General features: G+C 35.0%; 1 protein-coding gene across 1 annotated transcript in view; it reads right to left on the bottom strand.

Annotated features, from left to right (window-relative positions):
• Positions 1–378: 378 nt before the first annotated feature.
• The window catches only part of LOC127875800 (uncharacterized), a 215,757-nt gene continuing 191,667 nt past the window's right edge, over positions 379–24,468 (bottom strand). The window contains exons 4-11 of the mRNA XM_052420571.1: positions 18,403–19,307; positions 16,598–17,096; positions 15,728–15,930; positions 15,123–15,196; positions 12,302–12,563; positions 11,713–11,842; positions 7,320–7,455; positions 379–6,659 (exon numbers count right to left, since the gene is read on the bottom strand). The gene's annotated coding sequence lies outside the window, so the exon portion shown is untranslated. The remainder of the gene's footprint in view (positions 6,660–7,319; positions 7,456–11,712; positions 11,843–12,301; positions 12,564–15,122; positions 15,197–15,727; positions 15,931–16,597; positions 17,097–18,402; positions 19,308–24,468) is intronic.

Consider the following 24,468-nt stretch of genomic DNA (forward strand, 5'->3'; position numbering starts at 1 on the left):
ATTGGAAATTATGTGTTTTTTTCGCATGGATTTTGTTTGGTGTACATGTGTTTTAAAATACTGTTGATATAATACTGAAATATCAGTACATAAGAACAAAAGTAACTATGCGAATGTCTAGATTTAAATGTATCTAGCCGGTCTGTCTTTAATGTCTGCATATTTGTCCGTCCGTCTGCTTGTCGTATTGTCAAACTGTCCTTAAACATGTTCTTATATTTCGCAGTGACTCGGTGGAAATGGTGTCCGCCTAGCGTTCGTCATTACTAAGCTTTCTCAAGGAAACAATATATAAACTAAAAACAGCAGGAGTGTTATTTGTCTTTGCGCTGAGAATTGAACATGGAGATTTGGACAAAGTAACTACAACTCAGAAAAAAGGGTTATGGTTTTGTTTATTGCTTTAACATGATTTGGTTCCACATACAATCTCTAATGAGGATATATCTTAAGGAACTGTCGTCATTCTGATTTTTATCAACTTTTAAATGAGCCGCGCTTTCGGAAAAAGGGTAGTAATGCATGTGCGTAAAGTGTTGTCCCAGATAAGCCCGTGCAATCCTAACATTCTGCCGGTAATCACCGACGACACTTTCCGAAACTTGATTTCGCTAAAAAAGATACTTCTTGAAAATGAAAAATTTATTAAAGCGATAACTGTCGTCCCAAATTAGCATGTGCGGACTGCCAATCTGGGACAACACTTAGACAACATGCATTAAGTCACATTTTATCAGAATGCGGCTCAAATGGGCTGAATGACCGACATAAAAGGACAGTTATTAAGTGTTAAAACATGGCACTTTGAATGTTATACGAAATATATAGTATTATACATAAGTACGTATATACATTTAATAAATTGTAAAGAAAATCAACAAAAACTAATTTGACTGTACACGGTATTTTTTCTAAAAGAATAAGCATTTCGTCAACATGAATTGAGTATATACAAATCTTATGATATGGGTTTTGTTAAAAAATACTTTGCTTTATTGTACTATATATGCATCACGACGTTAATTATATTTCCACTATTTCAAATTAATTATATACTTCGTCATGAGAAACCTTACCTATTTAAAAGACCTTTCTAGTTTAAAATATTATTATCTGTTCTTAAACTAAACGTGTTTCTTTTTATTTTAAGAAAAAGAATGTTAATATTTTGTTTTTCTTTGTTGGTATACCTGACATAAATATTCTGAAGTATTTTTCCGACGAAACAATTGATAACTTTTTATTTAACAACGTGTCGTTTATTTTTTATTTAAGCACTTAACTGAAGTACTTTACTTGTTGACATCTACAAAAAATGTATAATAGTTTATTCAACTTGTGTACAAAAGTAAACTTGTTGTTTTTTATAATTGAATTTGTTAAAGTATTTCACTGTTTTCATTCATATGTTCACATAATTTTCATTTTATCCATCTTTTAGATGCAAAGCTTGTGTAATTTATCATATTAAACTTAGATATAGTACAGATGTATATCAAATGACTGGTGTGTGCTTGTGGGAAACAGAAAACCATACTTTAAATTAAAATACCTTGTTATATGCCTTGCTTTTCATTACATACAATTCAAATTAAGACACTACATGAAAATGTGTTTACTTGTTTTGTAAAAATATCTTAAGATAAATTGTATATGATCGAAAGAACAATTAAAACTGGTTAATGAAAATAAGTCAATTACAAGTCAACGGAGAGTGATGTAATATTGTTAAAATTGTCAAAACTGTCATTCTCTCTATCTCGATAAAGATATGTTATATTCTTAAAAAACAAATTCAAAATTGTCTCCCTTGTTGAAATAGATTGTGTGTACCTTACAACTTGTTATGTTATTAATTTAAAGTGTGAATGAAAACAGTGAAATACTTTAACTGATCGAACAACAATAAATTATTTATTTACACTGACAATTCATTTGTTGTTCAGTTATTATAAATGTAAATGGCTAAATGTCAACAAAAATTTCGTCAAGCTTTGAACACGTTTAAGAACATCAAAATGTGGTCTGGAAAATGAGGAACTACATTATATACATACATTTAAGCTTGTCAGAATGTGGTCTTGTAAAAGCAGGTCTACATAATAAACATATAAGGAAAGCATTATTGTGTCCGAATGCAAACACCAACACCAACGATGAGCAATAAAAATGTGATCTTGTAAACAAGGGATAACTGAACTATATTTACATAGTATTTTTATTTGAAAGTACAACACACTTTAACTGTACATCAGTATTCGAACTTGAATCAATGGCGATCTACTTTAATCAGAGTGCAAGACAATTCTTAAATCATCAAACAGCACATCACTTACATAAACATGTATATCTCTGTAAGTCACATAAACTTAAATATTTCTATAACAAATTAAAATTGAAAGCAATAACTTTAACATAAAATAAATGCATCATTTTGGAAACCCTCATAATCATTCCATTTTTTAAAGATCATTATGATCCAAATTAACAAAAAATATAGATAATGTGATATATAAGACATAACTAAAAGTGGATCAAACTTCACTGTTTTACAGCCATTTTTTTCCCGGCTACTCTCCAGTTAAATGTTAACCACCATCTGTCAAAATCTGATAATAAAGTTTCTAACGTTTAATAAAAAATGTTTTTCTTACCACATATTCAAAGGCCTATTGCAGATTCAGTCATGAGAAGTGAATATATACAAAATCAAATCAATAAATGAAGTTGATTTATTAAGTGATATAGTATTATGTAACCTCTGCGGACAAACCACTGGTTATAAATGATAAACAAACACATAGGTTGTGTAGTAAGCTTTGTCAAAGCATACAGCAACAATGCATGCGGGCGAGAATAAAGACACTTACACATTCAATACGCTAGACATTATAAATGTATTAAAATTAACTTAACAGACACCAGGTTACAGTCTATAGAAATATTTAAACTTTTACCTTTAAAATACCCTTAACAGTAATCTCAGAACTTGAAGATATTTATATAAGTCAGACATGTGCATAACAAATAATGCCATAAATTGGTAAGTCTCTGCTAAATATGAGGTACTCAAGTATTTGAAAACAGACCTTGGGACAGTACATAGAGGTTATACACGCTTTATTTACAAATGCAACATGTTTATTTGGAGTAGACGAACAAATTAAGACATGATCAAAACAAGAGCAACGCCTTGAGGGTGCAGACCGCTCATCTATTTTTCTTTTAAAGGTGAAGGGACTCTCAATACTTCAATCACAAAGGAGGGAGGGGTGGAGTGGAGAGGGGTGTATATTGTTGGGGTGTGGTCATTTATTACATTATCTTCAAAAAATAAGAAAACAAACAATTTGTTGTTGTTGTTTTTTTTTGGGGGGGGGGGGGAGGGGTATTCTTGAGTGGGATGGTTGGACGGTATTTCAAAAATAAAATAATTTTTTTTGTTGTTTTTAACAAATAAAAAAAATTGGGGGGGGGGGGGCGGTGGAGGGTATAGTGTGATGGTTTTATTTATGAGATGATCTTTAAAAAAGAATGAAAAACAAAAAAAATTGGATGGGGGATTCTGGATTCAGGGGTTGGAGGGGGGGGGGGGGGGGCTTTGGGAATGGTTTGGGTAGAGTCTATTTTGGTATGTCAGGAAAGAGTTCTTATGTCAAAGTATCAATCAAATCTAATCATAACTAAAGAAGTTATGGTAATTTTAGCAAAATTTAATAATTTGACCTTGATAGTCAATCAAAGGTCAAGGTAAAATTCAACTTGCCAGGTACAGTACCCGCATGATAGCCTGAAAGTATTTGAAGTTTGAAAGCAATACAAAGCTTGATACTTTGGAAGTAAAGTGGATCGAAACACAAAATATAACCATATATTCAAAGTTACTAAGTCAAAAAAGGGCCATAATTCCGTCAAAATGACAACTACAGTGATGCAACTTTGCCTGCACAGTCCCCTTAACATAGTTAGTAAGTGTTGCAAGTATGAAAGCAATAGCTTTGATACTTTAGGAATAAAGTAGACCTAAACACAAAACTTAACCAAATTTTCAATTTTCTAAGTATAAAAAGGGCACATAATTCTGTCAAAATGCCAGTCAGAGTTACATAACTTTGCCTGCACAGTCCCCTTATAATAGTTAGTAAGTGTTGCAAGTATGAAAGCAATAGCTTTGATACTTAACAAATAAAATGGACCTAAACACAAAACTTAACCAAATTTTAAATTTTCTAAGTATAAAAAGGGTACATAATTCTGTAAAAATGCACCCCAGAGTTATCTCACTTTGCCTGTTCTGTCCCCTCATGATAGTAAGTAAGTGTACCAAGTGTGAATGCAATAGCTTTGATACTTTCTGAGAAAAGTGGACCTAAACACAAAACATAACCGGACGCCGATGCCAAGGTGATGACAATAGCTCATTTTTTTTTCTCCAAAAAATAGATGAGCTAAAAATGCATCTAGTACTACAACTATAGTTCATTATTAACATGCTTGAATGGTACCAATCGTTACTCATGTATACACTTCATGTATACACATTAAAGCAAAATGTTTATTTTCTGTCAATCGTATCAATATGATATGTTTGAAATATGACATAAAATTAATATACATAAAGCTTTTTTTATATGTTCAACAACAAAACATTTATGGTTCATGAACTAAATTTAATATTAATGTCAACAACCACACCATTTAGGAAAATCTGGTCTTAGACATTTGCTGAAGTTGTAAATATAGAGATTAAGAGGCATTTTGTGCCAAACATTCACTTATAATCGTCATAATAACATGTTATATTTTATTCTACAAATTCCATTAGACTTATTGGTGAATATCATGTGAATAATTTTAAATACATGTACTGTATGAATTTACTTGTTATGTTGAGATGTGAACACATTAATTTTCTTACAAGGGAGACAACTTTTTTAAGCAAATGACATTGCTTTAACCGGAAAAGAAAAAAACAACAACTGCACTTCTTAGCAATTGCAAGCATATTACATAACTCTCCCTTGATTTGTAATTAAGTGATTTACGTTTTGAGATATCAATTATTCTTTAGAATGTAAAACATAATTAAGCAAATGTTTTAAATACTTGGTAAACTTTGAAAACTAAAAAGCATTGCATCTAACAACCTGTTCGTATTGCTAAATTTCAGAATCTGTTATCCTGTATAAATGTTTAACAGCAGCTAAATTGTTTGCGTTACCAAAAATCTACAAGATGTACCATTTACAAATGATGTGTACAAAGGAGTGAAAACATAGAGTTTATCTCATCAAAATGGAAACAATATATGAGTTATTTACATCGAACATACAATTATTTTAAAGTTGCTCTATATATCAGTTGCAAAATTTACCATCATACAGTGATAAACATTTATTTTTGGTAAAGTTACTACCGGTAAATGAGTTGAGAGCATGAAAATCCGGTCTTCAAAATGTGTATATACACAAATGTAAGACATAAAACATATATTATGTCCGAACACAATTGTCAACATTTATGAGCATGTAAATAATGTATATAACAACAAAAAATAGACAATAACAATCACGACTTTGGCTTTTATTCATGAACCTTATCATAATTATTTAATAAATTTATTTTTAAATACTCAGTTTCAAAACAATTAAAGCATTCCAAATAAAGAACAAGTAATTATCTTATAATTTAACAAACAATCTCCATTCAAATCAATAAAGTTAAAGAAGTAAATACAGAACTGACAATTGAAAGATTAAATAATGTTGTCTACATTCAATTTATATTCATTTCAAATACTGCCATACTTAACAAGATTCTTGATAAAATACGGACCCAAATGAGCAAACTTAATAAGATTATTGTATAGAAAAAGACAGACAGACAGATCAAATAGGAAGCCTCAAACTCTCAACCTTTCTGCACAGTTATTTTAGCTAGCATTTCTATATTGCATGTAAAAACAGAAAACTGAAACATGCTTATTACATGAACAGAATCCAATACATATTTTGTGATTGCGTCCAAGTTACCAGCATTACAAGTTACATGAACAGAATCCAATACATATTTTGTGATTGCGTCCAAGTTACCAGCATCATTTATACAGCTTTGAATTATCTCAAGCTCAATGTATGAAAGAATGTCTGAAGTAAAATTTATTTTCCATGCATATAACGTTATCAGATGCAAGTGTCGTAATACAAACAAAGTATTTATATAGACGTGCAATATGTGGGCTTAAAGTATTACTTAACATACACGCCTTTATCAAGTTACCTTAATCTCATTATAACATTTAACATATCTCATCAATTGTTAATGACTGACAGCATCAAAGTTTCCATAATACATGACAGATTGTTTTTCTTCCAACAAACCATGGCTGGTCAAATTAATATATGGCTTTTCGCGTGAATTGTGCTTTTTCATTCTGCCATTTCAATCTGAACAAGGTTATTCATTTTCCACCCGTCACAAAAACCAAAGATGACACCTGTCAGAGTAAGTGCTTAACAGACCACGAGGTCTGTAGAGACTGGCACATCTTAAACAGTATTTATGTCTAAGCTTCCATGATTTGACTGGGGTCAATATGGTAACAACTGCTGCAACAGGCTTTGTTGCTGATTGGTCAGTTTGATTTCGTCAATTGGCGTCTGAAAAAAGAAAGATGTAATACAGTTTTTCCTTCAATTGTTGAAACCAAAGGAAATAAAGAACAAGCACAGAACTTCCATAGGGTGTTTCGAATGATCTGATTTGAATCCATAGAGGAAATGATGGCTCGATTGGTCCTTGTTGGCTCGCGTACTACTTAAGAGTATTCCATGTACTCTTAAAGTATACCACACTATACCCAGGGTACAAAAATGCGCTTTAAGGCACCCGGCCAATATTAGGCTGTACCCGAATTTTTTATAAAGATACTTTTTGCTATCGGACAAATATTACCTAATCATAAATAACAATAAGGAAGGGCCTACTAGATGATGGCCACAAAAATATGCATTTGGCGAGAGTTTTTTTGAGAAAACTCAAATGACTTGTATGAAGTAAGAGAAAGGTTTTCTACTTGTGTCTCAAAACTCAATTTATATCAAAGAAATTATGAAACAAAATACACAAGTAGGAAAGTTTGCATTATGGTAAATATATTTGGTTTCATCACACAAGAAGCAATACTTTTCAAGGTTACACTAGACACAAAATTTGACAGCTGGATTGATGTATCGACGGACAAGGGTGAATCTACATGCACCCACACATCTCTGAATTAGTGGGCATACCAAAAATAAACACATGACTTGAAAACTCACCCCTAGATTGCTCTGCATTATGTTCATAGACTGATGGTTCAGAGGCCAGAATCTCGAGAAGATGACTACTGTCGGTTCATGTACTGTGACTGCTAATGCATCCAGAACAAAATCAACGCTTTGTTATCTGGTTTTCCTGGAAATAAAGTCAATCATGTGCCAAATGAAACAAGAGCACTGCATAGCGGGTGCCAACTCTTGGCTGCGAAAGCTTGACAACAAGAGATGTGTTTGTCAGAAACACGAAACACAATTCCCCCTACTGTGCCACTTTGAAATAAAATTTCAATTTATCATTTGGCAGGTATAGACATCATCTCCCTTTAAAGCTTTATTACTTCCCTTGGATTTTGTCCAATCCAACCGGGGGGGGGGGGGTCTGTAGACAGTTAAAAATGACCAAGCCAGAACATCACTGACAACCAAGGCCTGTGGTTTAAAAGAGATCATAGCTAGATTTTTTTTCTTTTTCATAAAATTTATTAATCACGTACCTTGGGGTGTAAAGCGCCCAAAGTATCCGCTTAAAAGACTTAAATGAATTATTAATTTTTAAATTATTCCAGTCTTTTCACGTCTGCACATACATGTACGTAATGAAATGAATAATTAGATCTAGAGAAATAGTAATGATTTTTAAAAAAGACACAGTCACCAACCTAAATGTTGCGGATCTTAATTAGTTCTTGCTGATGCCCTATGTTAGTGTCCTTTTCTTTACTGATAAAGATGGATCTTTATTTGCAGATAACGATGGATCAATATAAAATAAATGGGTTAAAGAATTTGCAATCTATTTTAATAGATAGAATTACAATGGAAATAGTACAGTTAATGGAATAACTTACAATAAATACAAAATCTGTGAATAAATCCCTTTAAAATCATACACTTTCTTACTTCCATGACCATCCAAGCCCATAGACCATACAAATAACCCCCAGGTCAGTACAGGGGCAATGTGCGGGCCATCCTCAACATGGCAAGAAGAGGCAGAGTGAAATAAAACGAACACTTAATCAAAGCAAAGTTATATGTATCAATATGCTTACATATATTTTGATAAACAAGGGCTGTTTGTAAAACATGCATGCCCCCATATGGGCTGTCAGTTGTAGTGGCAGCCATTGTGTGAATACGTTTTTTTGTCACTGTGACCTTGACCTTTGACCTAATGTAAGTTATCATCCGGAAACCATTGTACTATTTTGAGTCACTGTGACCTTGACCTTGATTAAAAAATTATTTTTATTTTTTTTTTGGGGGGGGGATGGGGGAGTGGGGGGTGGGTAGGGGGGTGAGAGGGGGGTATAATGTGGGGTGTGGTAATGTATAAGGTGTTTAAAAATAAAAATAAAATGGGGGGGTGGGGGTGGGGTAGAGTAGGGGGGGGGAGTGAGAGGCGGGTATAATGTGGGGTGTGGAAATTTATAAAATGTTTAAAAAAATGGGGGGAGGGGTGGGGGGTGGGGGTTAGGGGGAAGGGGTGAAGAGGGGGTAATAATGTGGGGTGGGGTAATTTATTAGATGTTTAAAAAAATGGGGAGGTGTGGGGGGTTTAGGGGGGTGAGAGGGGGGTATAATGTGGGGTGTGTAATTAATAAGATGTTAAAAAAAATTGGGGGTAGGTGGGGGGGTGGGGGGGGGTAGAAGGGGTGGGGGGAAGGGGGGTGAGAGGGGGGTATTAATGTGGGGTGTGTTCATTTATAAGATGTTTAAAAAAAAAATTGGGGGGTGGGAGATGTGGGGGGCTGGGGGGTAGGGGGGGTGGGGGGTAGGGAGTTGAGGGATGAGAGGGGGTAATAATGTGGGGTGGGTAATTTATTAGATGTTTAAAAAAATATTTTTTTGGGGGGGTGGGTGGGGGGTAGGGGGGTGAGAGGGGGGTATAATGTCGGGTGTGGTAATTTATAAGATGTTTAAAAAAAATAAATTGGGGGGGGTGGGGGGGTGGGGAAGTAGGGGGGGGATAGGGGGGATGGGGGGGTAGGGGGATGGGGGGGTAGGGGGGTGAGAGGGGGTGGGGTGTGAGAAGGGGTTTAATGTGGGGTGTGGTAATTTATTACATCATGTTAAAAAAAAAGGGGGGGGGGGTGATATCCTCTATTCATTAAACATGAAATATAAACTTATTGCATTTGTTTCCCCTGTATATAAGAAAGATATAATAGTGTATTACCTACCCTGTCCTGCTTATATTTATATTAATCAACAAAATTAAACATTAACACTAGAGCTGCAACGATTCGATCCGATTCATTGAAAATCGATTTGAAATGCTTCGATTCGATTACGATACCAAACCTACCAAATTCGATTCGATTCTTTAACATATATACATATATATGCATAGATACGTAAAGCACGCTGTATTCTGACTATTGATACGGGAAGGTGGAGGTTTTTTCTTTACCTGTAATTACGACGCGCGCGATTGGTTGCTTAATACTTTAGTCATCCAATCAATAAGCGCGTTACGGTCTACTTTCGGAAAAAGCGTCAAAATGGCTGAACAAGTTGTTGCCGACAAATTGAAATTATCAGATGCGCCTAAGAAGCAAAAACTAAAAGTGTTGCAGTATTTTGGGTTTCGGGATGGTAGCCATACCGATAAAGCAAAGTGCAAACTGTGCTTCATGGATGTGGCGTACGCTAAGTCCGGCTCAACCACTACTCTAATGCAATATGTCAAACGCAAACATAACGTTGATTTAGCAAGACTAAGAGGTGGCACAAGTGCAACTACTGAAGTCGCGAGCCAGAAAAGTAGTTCTATTTCTGTTGGAATTTCGTTAAGTTTATTAGAGAATGTGATTTGTCCTACAGGTAACAGGTGATGCTGTCATGGCACAATGGAAGACATGCTTATAGCGGTTTTGGGTAAAAGTATAATAGTGATAGTACAACCATTCATATGATTCCAGATACGTTCTTATCATTATTATCCCCCGCCAGAGGCGGAGGGATATTGTTTTGGCGTTGTCCGTCCGTCCGTCCGGCTGTCCGTCCGGCCGGCACTTGTCCGGAGCCATATCTTGGAAGTTCTTTGGTGGATTTCATTTAAACTTGGTATGAGTATATATATGCATAAGAGGATGATGCACACCAAATGGCATTGTACACCATCTGTTAAAAACAGACTTATGGCCCTTTGTATCTTGAAAAAATGCTTTTTAGTGTCCGGAGCCATATCTTGGAAGTTTTTTGGCGGATTTCATTGAAACTTGGTATGAGTATATATATGCATAAGAGGATGATGCACGCCAAATGGCATTGTACACCATCTGTTAAAAACAGACTTATGGCCTTTTGTATCTTGAAAAAATGCTTTTTACTATTGGCATTTTTGTGTCCGGAGCCATATCTTGGAAGCGCTTTGGCGGATTTCTTTAAAACTTGGTATGAATATATTCCCGCGCCAGAGGCGGAGGGATATTGTTTTGGCGTTGTTCGTCCGTCCGGCTGTCCGTCCGGCACTTTTGTGCTTAAGAACCTTCCTTTGTCTTAGTTTTGTGTTATTGTCCTCCGTCCGTCCATCTATCATTATGTTCATCCGTCCAATTTGCACCCATCCTCAAACAAAGCATATGTTGCGGGGGATACCTTGGGCCTTTCAGGCCCTCTTGTTTATTTATTTTTTATATTATTGTGTAATCAACACAATCTTCTAGTGAGAAGTTTTTATATTAAAATTCCTAATTTGCTATTCTTTTTTATGTGTTTTATTGAAATCACATTTGAACAGAAATGTTAATTTTGAGGCATAAGAGTGGATATATGATAAAACTAGGTTTGAAGATGAATCAAATCGAAATAATCGGTATCGGAGTGTCGGAAATCGAAATCCAATCGAATTGAGCTGTTGGTGAATCGTTGCAGCTCTAATTAACACAATATTTAATATACAAAACATACAAAAAATCTCATATTCTGATAATATTTTTACTGATCCACTGTATTTTACTCAAAGGATGATGTTTCATTGGACCGATAATTATAGATTTAGGATTACAGACCAGTTGCTTCAGTAATATTGTTCAGAGTTTGCCCTGTTGGCCGTGTATGCATTCTTGAGTTATCATTCAAAAACCATTTTACTATTTCGGGTCACCGTGAGCTTGACCTTTGACCTAGTGACCTCAAAATCAATAGGGGTCATCTGCGAGTCATGATCAATGTACCTATGAAGTTTCATGATCCTAGGCCCAAGCGTTCTTGAGTTATCATCTGACAACCACCTGGTGGACGGACCGACAGACCGACAGACAGACTGACAGACCAACGTGAGCAAAGCAATATACCCCCTCTTCTTCGAAGGGGGGCATAAATATAACAAGTTAATATTAAATGGTTGAGAATAAACTAAATTTATACAGACATGTTTGCCTTATACTTCTTTATAGTTTAATGCATATGCACCAGTGTTGTTGATGTATTGCGTACGACTGCTGCTGCATCTGTTGTTGCTGCTGCGCTGACTTGACTTGATTGCTAGGATACTGCTTGACACTGAACACAAACCACTGGAAAACAATTATATATATATATATTGCAACATTTGGTATAATGTAAAATAAATAATAGAACAATAGTACATTGATTTAAAATCTAAGATCACAATTGATGCAAGGGATATAATGCTTTCGTTGTTTTTAAACAAAAATACTCACACGGCTCTGTGCAACTGTGGGCACACGTTTAGTTAACCCCCCTTCCCCTGAATCAAATATAAGTATAACAACCTCTGAATTCCCATGTATGGTGAGATACAGAAACAGTAAAATATTTTTATGCAAGACAGTGACTTGACCAATACTTAGTTAGAGCTTTGTCACAAAATCACCACTAACTCTCAATCCAGACTTCATGGTTTTCACATGATTGAAGTTTTAACTTAATCCCTTTAGAAATGTAGATTTGGTGAGGTAAAAATATATTTACATAAAATTCAGACGAAACGCCCCTCTAACTGACCAACTTACATAAAATTGACTCCAATATAACCTCTCCTTGGTTTGTGGGATTTAATGATCATTTATATACATCCCCGCCCTACAGGTCATGTGAGGTTGGGATGTTCAGAGATAATTAAGGCCATAGGTGCATCATGAATCGGCCTCCCACGGCTGGGGCTGCTACTGGAGATCAGAGTGGTACAGATTTTACATTCCGCCTGGAATCTCATGTATATTAAGGTTCCCGTTTAGCGCAGTCGGCGAGGGTTTAGGAAGGGTGCCTTGTTCACTGGCATGTTGTCATATAAAATCAAATATCAACAAAGTGAATATCTAGTTGCATCAGCAGAAAGTCATGCTTCTATTCACTGCAATGTCCTACCTTGAAGGCAAGTCAATATTTGACATTTAAATAGACACGTGCGATACACTATTCAAAGCATTACACAGTTATGCAATGTATGAGCTGTAAACAAAAAGGAAAATTAAATAAATTCTAATCGCATTTATGCTAAGACAAATCGCAATTTTACAGACAGTTCGTATACCTAAAAATGAAGAAAAAAACTACACTACTCCAGAAGACTGGTTTTTATTAATCATTGCAGAACGGTCAATGTGTCTTCATTAGACGAGAACATTTTTATTAAGCCCACAAACATGATGGATAACTTTCATGAAGATCCAATTTAAATTGTCTTAAAACAGAGAGCAGAGGTTATAGGTGAGGCCACTGCCCAACAGCCCACATGCAGCTGCCACAATAATTCTATAATACATGAGCCTTGCTGGGAAAACCAAGCTTTTATTGCATTTTTCGTTTAAAGATAAATCTTCTTAGCAAAATCAAGTTAAGGGGGAATTTAGCGGTGTTGAATTCAAATGCCAAGAAAGCATTCTGACCATATTTCAGCATTATTGAGCCTTGACACCAAGTTTATATTTACACAAGTGGCCCTGATTCAAACGCTGGCTAAGTTTCATTAAGATTGAATCTTAATCGTGACGTCTAGACTCTAGAGTGTCGACCATGATTTTCTGTTATTTGAATAGATGACCTAGTTTTAGGATGCATGTTAACACGATGCAAATTGGCTTAGATAATGTCCAGATTTCAGATCAAGTTTCATCAAGATTCAATAACAACTCATGCTTCTAGATTGGCAACAAGCTATAAGTTGAAGCAGCACACAGCATGATCCCTAACATAAGGTGATCACAATTTCTCACTTTGAGAACTTTGTGCTCAAATCAACTAAAATGATCATTAAATGTGTTGATTTGCAACACGTAACATTTAGGATTGTTCTGGGTGTAATAGTCATATGGGCGATTCCTGATGCAATCAATGAAAAGCTACTTACACTATTACTGACATGTGCTTTGTTTACCATTAAAACTATAATCACATAGTGGATAGGTCACAATTGGTCATTAAAGTTGATATACAGATATCGACAACAGAAAAATTCATCTTATTCAAAGCTATAGACATCACTGAACTCTCTTATGCATCAATGGTAAACAAGAAAAATCTTTTTAAATGATATACGGCGTTGATTGTGGTTGGAGTTTATGAAAGGTAAAGAGTTCAATGAATGAGATCAAGGATACCGAATGTCTTTTTCGGTGCAGTTCTTAGCTGCATCACACGCAGAACGGGATGTTACGTGGAGTTTTTGCGGCTTATTTTACATTATTACATCTTGCTGGTCATAAACCTATAGATACAAAACAGAAAACCAAAAGAATAATGGAAGTGAAATTAAAACATTTGAGTCAACCGGCCACATGCGAAGTATCCGTACATATTTTAAATATTTATACGCGCGTTCTTTAAACAAACCTGTTTTAGTGGTTTGTCGGGCTTTGCTATTTGATTCGAGTATAAACAGTATCGAGAATCATCGCGCTCATTCTTAATACATTAGTCAATATGGTGGAATAATTCTTGTTAAATTAATTAAAAATAATATTTATTATGGTATTGTTGAAAACACATAAAGAATCTATTATTGACATACCATAATTATATCGCTGGATATCTTCATTTAACATCTTTCTGGTCTTAAGAAAATTCCAGTTCAGCTAGTTCACGCTATAGCGTCTTTATTATATATAACGCAGCAATGACCTGTATATAAACTCTGACATTCACACGCACTAACCGCGAACTGACGATGGTGTAGAATCTACGCACAAATTGTATTGATTTGAAGAGTGGAGTGTAAAACTGTTCTATCTATCATGCCTTTTCATAAGAAATAAAATTGTTTCATGCTGAACACGCAGTAAAACTGTGTTAGAAAGACACGGCCGTGTTTCCAATGTTCTGGTGGTATTCTCAAATCAGCCAATGGACTAAATTAAGTGTATTCATTCATGGGTAGCCGCGGGCATTTTTATTAATGTATTACCTAAAGGACACCTAAGTTCAAAAGTGACATTAAACAGCTACGCAGAAAAAAGAATCATAATTACAATTAGTATGGGACCTAATTTTGTAAAGAGTTAAAGAGTCAAATATGTTGGTACCTGCTGATAAATTGTTTGTTGGTGTTGTTGTTTTGAGTGTTAATATAGCTCTGTATGATCAATTTTTAAAATGCGATATTGAGGGTTAAAATTGAAACTTCTTCTTTCTATATTCGATACAAGAGTTTATCGCTGAACTCCTAAATTGAAATAAGATAAACTGGTCAATTAAATGATGAGCAGAAACCAAAGTTTGAATTAGGTTTAACCTGCTTATTAAAGCTTTATTGCATCTAACGTCTTAGGCTATTGAGACTAGGTCTCCTGAATGCTTTGCCATAGTGGCCCCTTTTGCAATGGCACAAGAACTTACCTATTGAGATGAAGTGGCTGAGTTGCAGTTGGTCACCATCTTTCTTTGGACCTGAACTTTTGAGGATAAGGCTTCTGCGAACAGATTAAAAAATCTTAGCGCATCCCATAAATGTGTCCCATGTAAACCAAATTATTCAAAACATTCTGATATTGTATCAGTTATATTGGAAGTCAATCAATGTTGTTTAAGTAAAACATTTATAAGAAATACATCATGTTTGTAGGCTTTTGATACAAATGGGATATACACCAAAGACTTGATACAAACATAGCCATCTATATACTACACACTTGATTCTGACATGTTTCATCCCTCTGAAACCAATATTTATTAAGTGCAGTTCAACAACAAAAAGGTGGGTTGGACATAGGGAATGATGGAAGCAAGGACAGATAGAATTACTGACAAGGATAAATCTTAAAGCCCCCCCCCCCTTACACACTTTCAAGGCAATACAAAACAATACAAATATTTACGATTACCTGATGATTTTTTAAGTTAGCACCCATGAGAGAGTATTATCAATATATAACACACACAAACTATTTGAATTGAAATTTGGAGTAAAACAACTGCACATAATACAAAGTAAATTACACTACCAATCTACTATTTGGATAAGGTAATCTTGACCAGGAAAATGTGGAGCCCCATGTTTAGATTGGCTGCACTCTGCGAGTAGGACACGTTGAACTGCCCAAAAGTCCTTCGCCAAGAGCCACCCACCACCACCCATGCGAAGGAAGTGTCCCTGGGTGTCTGGGCCCAGCTGGCAAGAGAGCCTGTTGTACAGCTGGTTACCAATCTATGATTGAATAGAGTTCTGTAAGAACTGGCTCTTAAAACAAAATGCAGGCACTTAAATAAATATTAAAAATAAATAAAGAAAATTATTGTTTAATGTACTAAAGGCATTAAATAATTGTTTTACTCAAATTAAAACGAATGAAACAATTACATTAATTATATTAATTTTTGTTATACAATGATAAACTTTGGGTTCAGGGGCTGACCTTTGGCTGAAAAATAGACAACACTGTGCGCTGACCTTCTGTGATTTAAACTGATATGATATCAACCGTTATTTGCTTTTTATTTACCAAGTTTGATAAATTTAAAAACACCAAAATTCCCATTTGATGCTAGGAACTTTTCCTTAATCGGGCAGAAAGAAGACTGATACACTTATATGAGCCTCATTCTGGTAAAATGGGACTCAATGTATGCGCAGTCTGCACAGGCTAATCTGGGATGACACTTTAATTGGACTCAATGTATGTGCAGTCTGCACAGGCTAATCAGGGATGACACTTTAATGGGACTCAATGTATGTGCAGTCTGCACAGGCTAATCAGGGATGACACTTTAAGCAATATGACTCAATGTATGTGCAGTCTGCACAGGCTAATCAGGGATGACACTTTAAGCACATACATTGAAACCCGTATCCCAGAGCACCGCTCAAATACTACCTGTTTTTTTGTTGTTTCTGCTGCTGCTGCCGTAGACAGAGATAGAGCAAGTCCTGATGCCAAATTCGTCAACCCAAAGCCGTGAATTCCAGACAACAACGGTTGTTAAATGGCCTTAATTGCTCGCAGACTGTTCTTCTGGTGTACGGTTTGCATTATTTAAAAGCAACATATCGAGGTCAGTCACATTAATGGACACATCACTATAAGCTATCTGTTAGGTCAGATCGTTTCCGTTCGAGCGACTCGTCCCGAACAATTTGCCGTTGCCCAGCATCAATTTATTGCTAAGCCCAATCCACGCTGGAACGGAAGTCTAAATTACCAAGGATCCGCTGTTGGAAGTGTTGATGAAGCAAACATGGGAAAATATCTTGATAGGAAGCATGTAAGGCTGACACAAGAGGATTTCGTGCTGAATTTCTTGAGAGAGTTGTAATATTTTTGCAAAAGGGGGTCGGGATTGTACAATAATGTTTGTCTTGTTGGCTCATGTTTGCTGAAAAGGCAATGAAAAGCAAACTAAACCCAGATTGTATTTAGTGACGAATGAATATTAAAACAAACTTACTTTACACACCTTTTTTAATGACAAACATTGCGTCTATAATTGATATTCAGGATATCGCAATTAATTTTTCACCAATTTGAACTCAGAATAGCGTTGAATCAATGAGTTACTTTCACCAACTTTACATTAAAATTTTGTTGTTTAAAACCGCGAAGAATACACAGTAAAGTACAGTTTGTAGCAAGGTAAAATACTTATCTAAACAAAAACAGGCATAACTTTAGCAAATTAAAGTGTGAGACTGTACTCCTTAAAAAGTGCAACTATACAACAAAATGTGAGAATCAACAACTTTAAAATTCATGTAATACTATATAATTTTTAATGTGATACTCTTTAAATATGTCATTATAAAACTTAAAACATGATACTGTACACCTTTATATGTATAAAACTAAGAATGTGAGACTGAACAACATCAAAAAGTAAAACAATACAACTGTATGACATATCATCAGAAACAATAGATGTGAGTTAAATACTGTAAGTGTATGTGTACTTGATCAAACACGTTTTGTATATGAGTTAGACAGAAATACAAAAAACGATGGACATCTATGGTGAGAGAAACCTACGCCACTCTATCTGGCTACCAGGGCCATTATACTAGTAATTATAGCATTTTCTGATTAAATTAATTCGCTGTATTGATATTTGTTGATTTCTCGAATATATAGCCAAGTTTTTGTAGGACATACTTAAGACTTAAAGTTTCACTTCTGAAAGCAATAAAGTGAAATTGTTTTGCAAACATCCCGGCCATATTTTAAATAATAATCATGTCCAATTTTATTTGAAATATGTTTAGAACACCAACAACTTCAAAATATTAATAACACTTAGTGAAATTTGCAAATCAAGCCAATTATTCTCATAAAAGACTATTAAATGTGCTAGAACAGGGGCTAGCTCTGTGCAGAGTTTATTGTACATGAAACAATATTTGAAATTAGGAAAATTTAGGAAAAATCCTGCTGTTTTGATTGAAATTGGGATTGTTTTATCGTTAACAAATATTTAAACATTGAGAACAAGAGCTATCAACATTAATTGCATTAAGGTTCAACTTATGGAGCCGAATAAGGAAATGAACTCAATGTTTCAACCTATTTAAACAAATATTGAATTGAGAATTTTAGCCAGTAATTATGGGAAATATAGACGTTTTGAGATTACGAATGGGACTGAAATATCAGCCCCAATTTTCAAAATACATAAAACAGTAAGGTCTCACCTGAAGCTCAACAAGCTGAGATGACACGCTGGCCTCACTGATAATGTTAAGGATTGAGTTTGAGTTCTGATTAACTTCGGTTGAGCGTCGAATGGCGCACTGGATCATACAACAAAAATGCTGTCATATTTCAAGGCCTTCTTTAGCCTCGAATCAATACGATGCCCTTTGGGCTCGGAGTTTCAAGTTCTCGTAACAAAACGCACGTGTTCGCTTTTAGCAGAGTGTTTCAAATATTTCGCGGATTTCACGCCAGAAGAACACACCCCATTGATGTATCGTGTTCTGTATGTTCACAACCTAGTCATTACTGCCTTTGTCAGCATTAGCGTCAAAAGCGCATTCTCTTAGGACACTTTTTCCCCTGAAAGGACAAACCGTGAAAGTCCGCACAGCTACTGTTGCCCGCACTATCAACATCAAAAGTATTCCCCTTGGCAAGGTAACACTGTTGAATTTATGGCTTGAATTGTTTCTTGATTTTCTCAAATTCTTTGCTGAATTTCTGTTCATTCCATAAAAAAATGGAACACGTTATTTAACTGGTCATTCTTCGTGATGTCCAACATCGAGAACTGACTGTTAGCGTTACCAAAACTACTGCTATAACTCCTGGTGTCTTTAGCACTCGTCCCACTCAGGCACTCCAGCTAAACAAAACTACTCAGATGCAAGTGTGGGAAACTCGACACGGACATAGCGTAGTTGAGAACAGCACATGAAATCTCTATGTGCTCAGAATTTCCTGCAGAACGGAATTGTTAAACACTGCTGACCCTTTGAGGCCGGAGGTCTAGGGGAGTAGCTTGGGGTCAGGAGAGAAGAAGGGTCGCCCTGGACTGGAGCTCTTGCAGGCCGGACTGGAGCTGTTGCTGGGCTAACTACATATCAATGCTGGTGCTCTCCTAAAAACAACAATAGCACAGTGGGTGATATGAACTTGTTACAAATGTTTATATTACATTCTTTAAAAAATTCTGCTTCTTGGTTGGATGTTAAGGCACAGTGGGTGATATGAATTTATAACAGATGTTTATATTACATTATTTAAAAACTCTGCTTCTTGGATGTAAAGGTTTTCAAGAGCAAAACGTCTATCTCATGAATGTCTAATCTGGCATTTTATTGGTTCATTGACGTTAATAGCATGAACGTTAATACAATTAAACTATTGTGTATTAAGACATAACACGTGTTGGCTAAAGCTTTACTAACCTGTAAATTCATAATTATTATCCTTACTTAACTTTTAGAGATGTAATTTCATAAGCCAATATGCAGCTAATCAATATTAGGATGTGTAGCATGTGAAATCCACATAAGCAAATCAGGGAGGACACTTTGGATTATTATAAAGAAGATACTTCTTTCCAGCAAAACCACATTAAAGAGCAAATTGATGGCCCTCATTAGCCTGTACTGACTGCACAGGCTAATATGTGACAACAATTTAAGCACATGCATTAAGCCCCATTTCCCCACAGCATAGTTTATTTATGTTTATAGCATGATTTTTTTCTAATTGTACTCATTATAATATTAATCTCTTTACTTTTATAATGCCTTTACAGATGTTTTACTGTTAATATATTTTTCAATAAATGGGAGGAAACAATTAAATATTAATGTCTTTGCAAAGTTGCAAAAAACACACACCTAATATTTTACCATGCCTTTACAGATATTTGATTGTTAAAATCTGTTAAAATTCACACTAGAAAACAGTTCCAAAGTAAATCAACATGTAATAAAGTTGTTAGACATATTTAAACAAACAACTTAAAGGGCTACAACTCACTGCTGATACAGATCTTCAATTCTCTCCCTTCTTAGTGTCATTGATTAAACAGCAACTTAAAGGCAAAATCTCACTACTGGTGCAGATTTTTTATTATCTTCCTTGTTAGTGTCAGCTAAAATAATTAAAAAGCAACTTAAGAGGAAGAACTCACTGCTGGTGCAGATCTACAGTTATCTCCCTTGTTAGTGACAGCTAAAATAATGTAATATATGGATATGGATAGGCCGCGTCCCCGCACATTGCTGGACTTTGATACGGCTGAGCCTTTCATTAAACAGTCTTCCGCTGTGCTCAGCAATTGCTGTAACATTAAGGGGACCAATATGATATATTTTGGCTATGTCAGTATTTTGAACTTGTACATGTAAGTTAGTAATACACCAGCATTTTTTGCAAATTCCTAGCATAAAATCTTCAAATTGAGAATGATGGGTCTTTTTAATTGCACGGAACTTAATTGTAAAAACCCATCAAAATATTATTTTACATGCGTTTTTGTGGCAATGTTAAGTGTCAGTGCTCATTTTATTATTCCACTGCAAATACAGAAAAAATATACCCAAAACATCCACAAACACAAATCAAATCACAGGGCTTGTTTTGAGTCATTTTTGTGTCATCCTTCGGTCTTGAATTTTTTTTATATTGCGAAAAAGAGTACATTGTGAAAATTTCAGTTGCAAACTTCTTTAAATTGTGAAAATTTGAGTCACGAAATTCAGAAATTCATGAAAAATGCCATTCCCTAAGAAGGAAAAATAGCCCTGAGTCATGGCTCCTTTCTGACAGACTATTATTTCAAAAAAGGCCCTGACAGATAAAACAAAGCAAAATATTAGTCACCAATTCAAGATGGAGACTGGAATGTTTACCCCCTGATACTGGATAATGATTTATATTTGTTGGCACCTCCAGGTTATACAAAAATACTTGTTCATGGACACGTAAATTTGTGGATTCCTGATTTTGTAATAACACGAATTAGCCCCGGGTCATTTTGTTATGTGTTTGAGTTTATTTAGTGGATTAGTAAACCCACCAAATGAACATTAATTAATTTCCAACAAATAATAATGAATTTAGATTTTTTTTTCAACATTTTTTTAGTAAAGTGTTTGAAAAGCTTTATTGTATTTATTTTTTAATTTTGATACACAATTGTTCATTTAGAACAATAATTTTAAATCTTTTTTAGAGAGGTGTATTCCTTGCTCAATACAGGCGAAAACCAATAACTAAACCTCGCTGGGACAGACGACAAAAGTTAGACCCATCTGGAATTTGATCGAACTGATTTCAAATAGATGCATGTTTACTAACATAACTTTGCAATAATTTGTTGAATTAGTAAGAACAGAAAATATATACGTCATAATTTTAAGTCATCAATATTTTAAAATAGTTAAATATACAATCAAAAAATTATCATATGTAAGGAATAACGCTAAGAATCAAAGCAATTATAAGCAATTTATACACATCACCGAAAAATAAAACAGCACGATATGTATTAATTCATTTTTTTTTTTTTTTTAAGAATGACATGATGTAAAGATACAAAATTAGAAAGTATCCTCTATGATTAGTCTGTGTGTGCAATACACAGACTAATGTGTGGATGACACTTTGAATGCGTTAAGAACCCGTTTCCCAGAATGAGGCTCATCTTGTTAAACTCTGTGACAGACTGTAGGTGGAATTGCTTTGAGCCTCCTTTTGAGAAAACAGTAATTTATTATTAATATTGCGTAAAGTGTCTTCCCAGATGAGCCCATACAGCCACACAGGCTACTCCGCTAGACGGAATTTCGTTTAGAAGAGACTTCCTATATTAAAAAAATTGCCTAAATGCATGGATGACAATTAATGAAACTACATACAGTTCTTTTCCACCTCATCTTTTTTTGCATTCTAAATAAACAGGAAATACACATGCATACATTTTCCTTGCCAAGTTATGGGTCTGTTCAACAGACCCAAACCCAAAGCGTTTATTAAAAAAAATAATATCCTCAGGATAATTATATCTCAATCATATTTCGATAAGATCTAAATAAGAGATGTGTTTGTCAGAAACAGAATTCCCCCTATTGCGCCGCTTTAAAATTAAAATGCAATCCCCAGCCATGGAAAGGCCGCGTCCCCCGACATCACTGGACTGTTATACAGCCAGCCTTTCACCAGACAGTTGTCTTCTTTGCTGAGCAGTAGCTGTAACGTTGAGCGAACCAATATGGAATATGCAAACTGCACAGGCTAATCTGGGACACTTTACACACATGCATTAAGTCCTGTTTTCCCATGCAACCTTACATTGTTGCCATTGCATGCATGAAAACTAACTCTTAAACTTTTATTACACTGTTCTGGGAATGAGGCCGGGGTCCTTCTTATTGAGAACAAATGCATTCCATGGAATCATATTTATAAGCTTTATTAAATATCTCACAACTTTATAAAAACTCAAGGCCTTATGAGGATGACAGAAATTCTCGGGGTGTTGTGTAACTGAGGTTCCTGTATGATAAGTTGGAAAGCATCGAGCTGAAGAAGAGTTTGAGTTATTGATCCTCAAGTAAAACAAGTCCTGCTGTAAACATGATATACACAATAAAAGACGCCATTTTATGTTTTGTTAAATCATATCATTCTTGTCAATTTCATCTTGTCAAAATTCCCCCTATTAATGCATGTGCTCAAATTCTTATCCCTTATACAAATGTAAGTCTGCGCAGTCTGCACACACTAATAGGGACAACACTTTCCTCTTCAAAGGTTTTTTTCGTTGAAAGGAAGTGTCCTTTTTACAAAAATCCAGTCTAGTCGTAAAGTGTCCTTCCTGATTAGCTTATGTGGACTTGACATGCTTATCTGAGACGACAACAATTAATATTATTGATGAGCCGCATATTGGCTTATAAAATAACAGCTCTGAAAGTTTAGTGAAAATTATCATTTTGAATTCACAGATTAGTATAACATTAGCCAACAATGTTTTAATACAAAATGGTTTAAGTATGCCCCCTTTCAAAGAAAAGGGGGCATATAGTGATCTGACTGTCCGTCTGTCTGTCTGTCCGTCTTTCCGTCACACTTTGCATTTAGGTTTCGAAAAATGCTCATAACTTCTATGTCCCTTGAGATATAACCTTCATATTTGGTATGCATGTGTATATGTACAAGGCCTTTCCATACGCACACAAATTTTTACCCCTGTGATCTTGACCTTGAACTTAGGGTCCGTGTTTAGGTTTCGAAATCTGCGTTTAGGTTTCAAAAAAAACTCATAACTTCTATGTCCCTTGAGATATAACATTCTTAATACACAGGTTACATTGTAAACCATTATTATTTCAGGGACATTATTTTGGTTGATTTTAAGGGTTCACTGATCCACAAATTTATCACACACAGAAAAGTAACTGACACAAATTCATCATTTATTTTTCTGAACTGAGAAATCCACAAAATAAACTAATGTGTCCGTAAAAGTCTTTTTGACCACGAAATTTCGGATGAATATATATATATATATATATATATATATATATATATATATATATATATATATATATGAGTTTACACTAAACAAACAAGTAAAAAGTGTATTTTATCTTAAGTAAATTCATACTTTTCTTTTCCACCTCATCTTTTTTGCATTCTTAATACATAGGGAATACATAAGCAGGTCTTTTCCTTTTATGGGTATGTGAAACGGACCCATACGCAAAGCGTTTTTCTTTCTTTAACAAGGGCTGTTTTGTAAAACATGCATGCCCCCAATATGGGCTGTCAGTTGAAGTGGCAGCCATGGTGTTTATATGTTTTTTGTCACTGTGACCTTGACCTTTGACTTAGTGACCTGAAAATCAATAGGGGTCATCTGCCAGTCATGATCAATGTATCTATGAAGTTTGATGATCCTAGGCTTAAGCATTCTGTAGTTATCATCCGGTAACCATTTGACTATTTCGAATCACTGTGGCCTTGACTTTTGACCTAGTGACCTGAAAATCAATAGGGGTCATCTGCCAGTCATGATCAATGTACCTATGAAGTTTCATGATCCTAGGCCTTAGCGTTCTTTAGTTATCATCAGGACACTATCTGGTGGACGGACAGAAGGACCGACATGTGAAAAACAATATACCCCCTCTTCTTCAAATGGGGGGCATAATAAGTGCCTTATGATTGATATGTCTCAATTATATTTCAATAAGATCTAAAAAAATTATATTACTAGCGTAATATGATTTTATTCTTTA

Source organism: Dreissena polymorpha, chromosome 1 (genome assembly GCF_020536995.1).
Source record: "Dreissena polymorpha isolate Duluth1 chromosome 1, UMN_Dpol_1.0, whole genome shotgun sequence".
NCBI lineage: Eukaryota > Metazoa > Mollusca > Bivalvia > Myida > Dreissenidae > Dreissena > Dreissena polymorpha.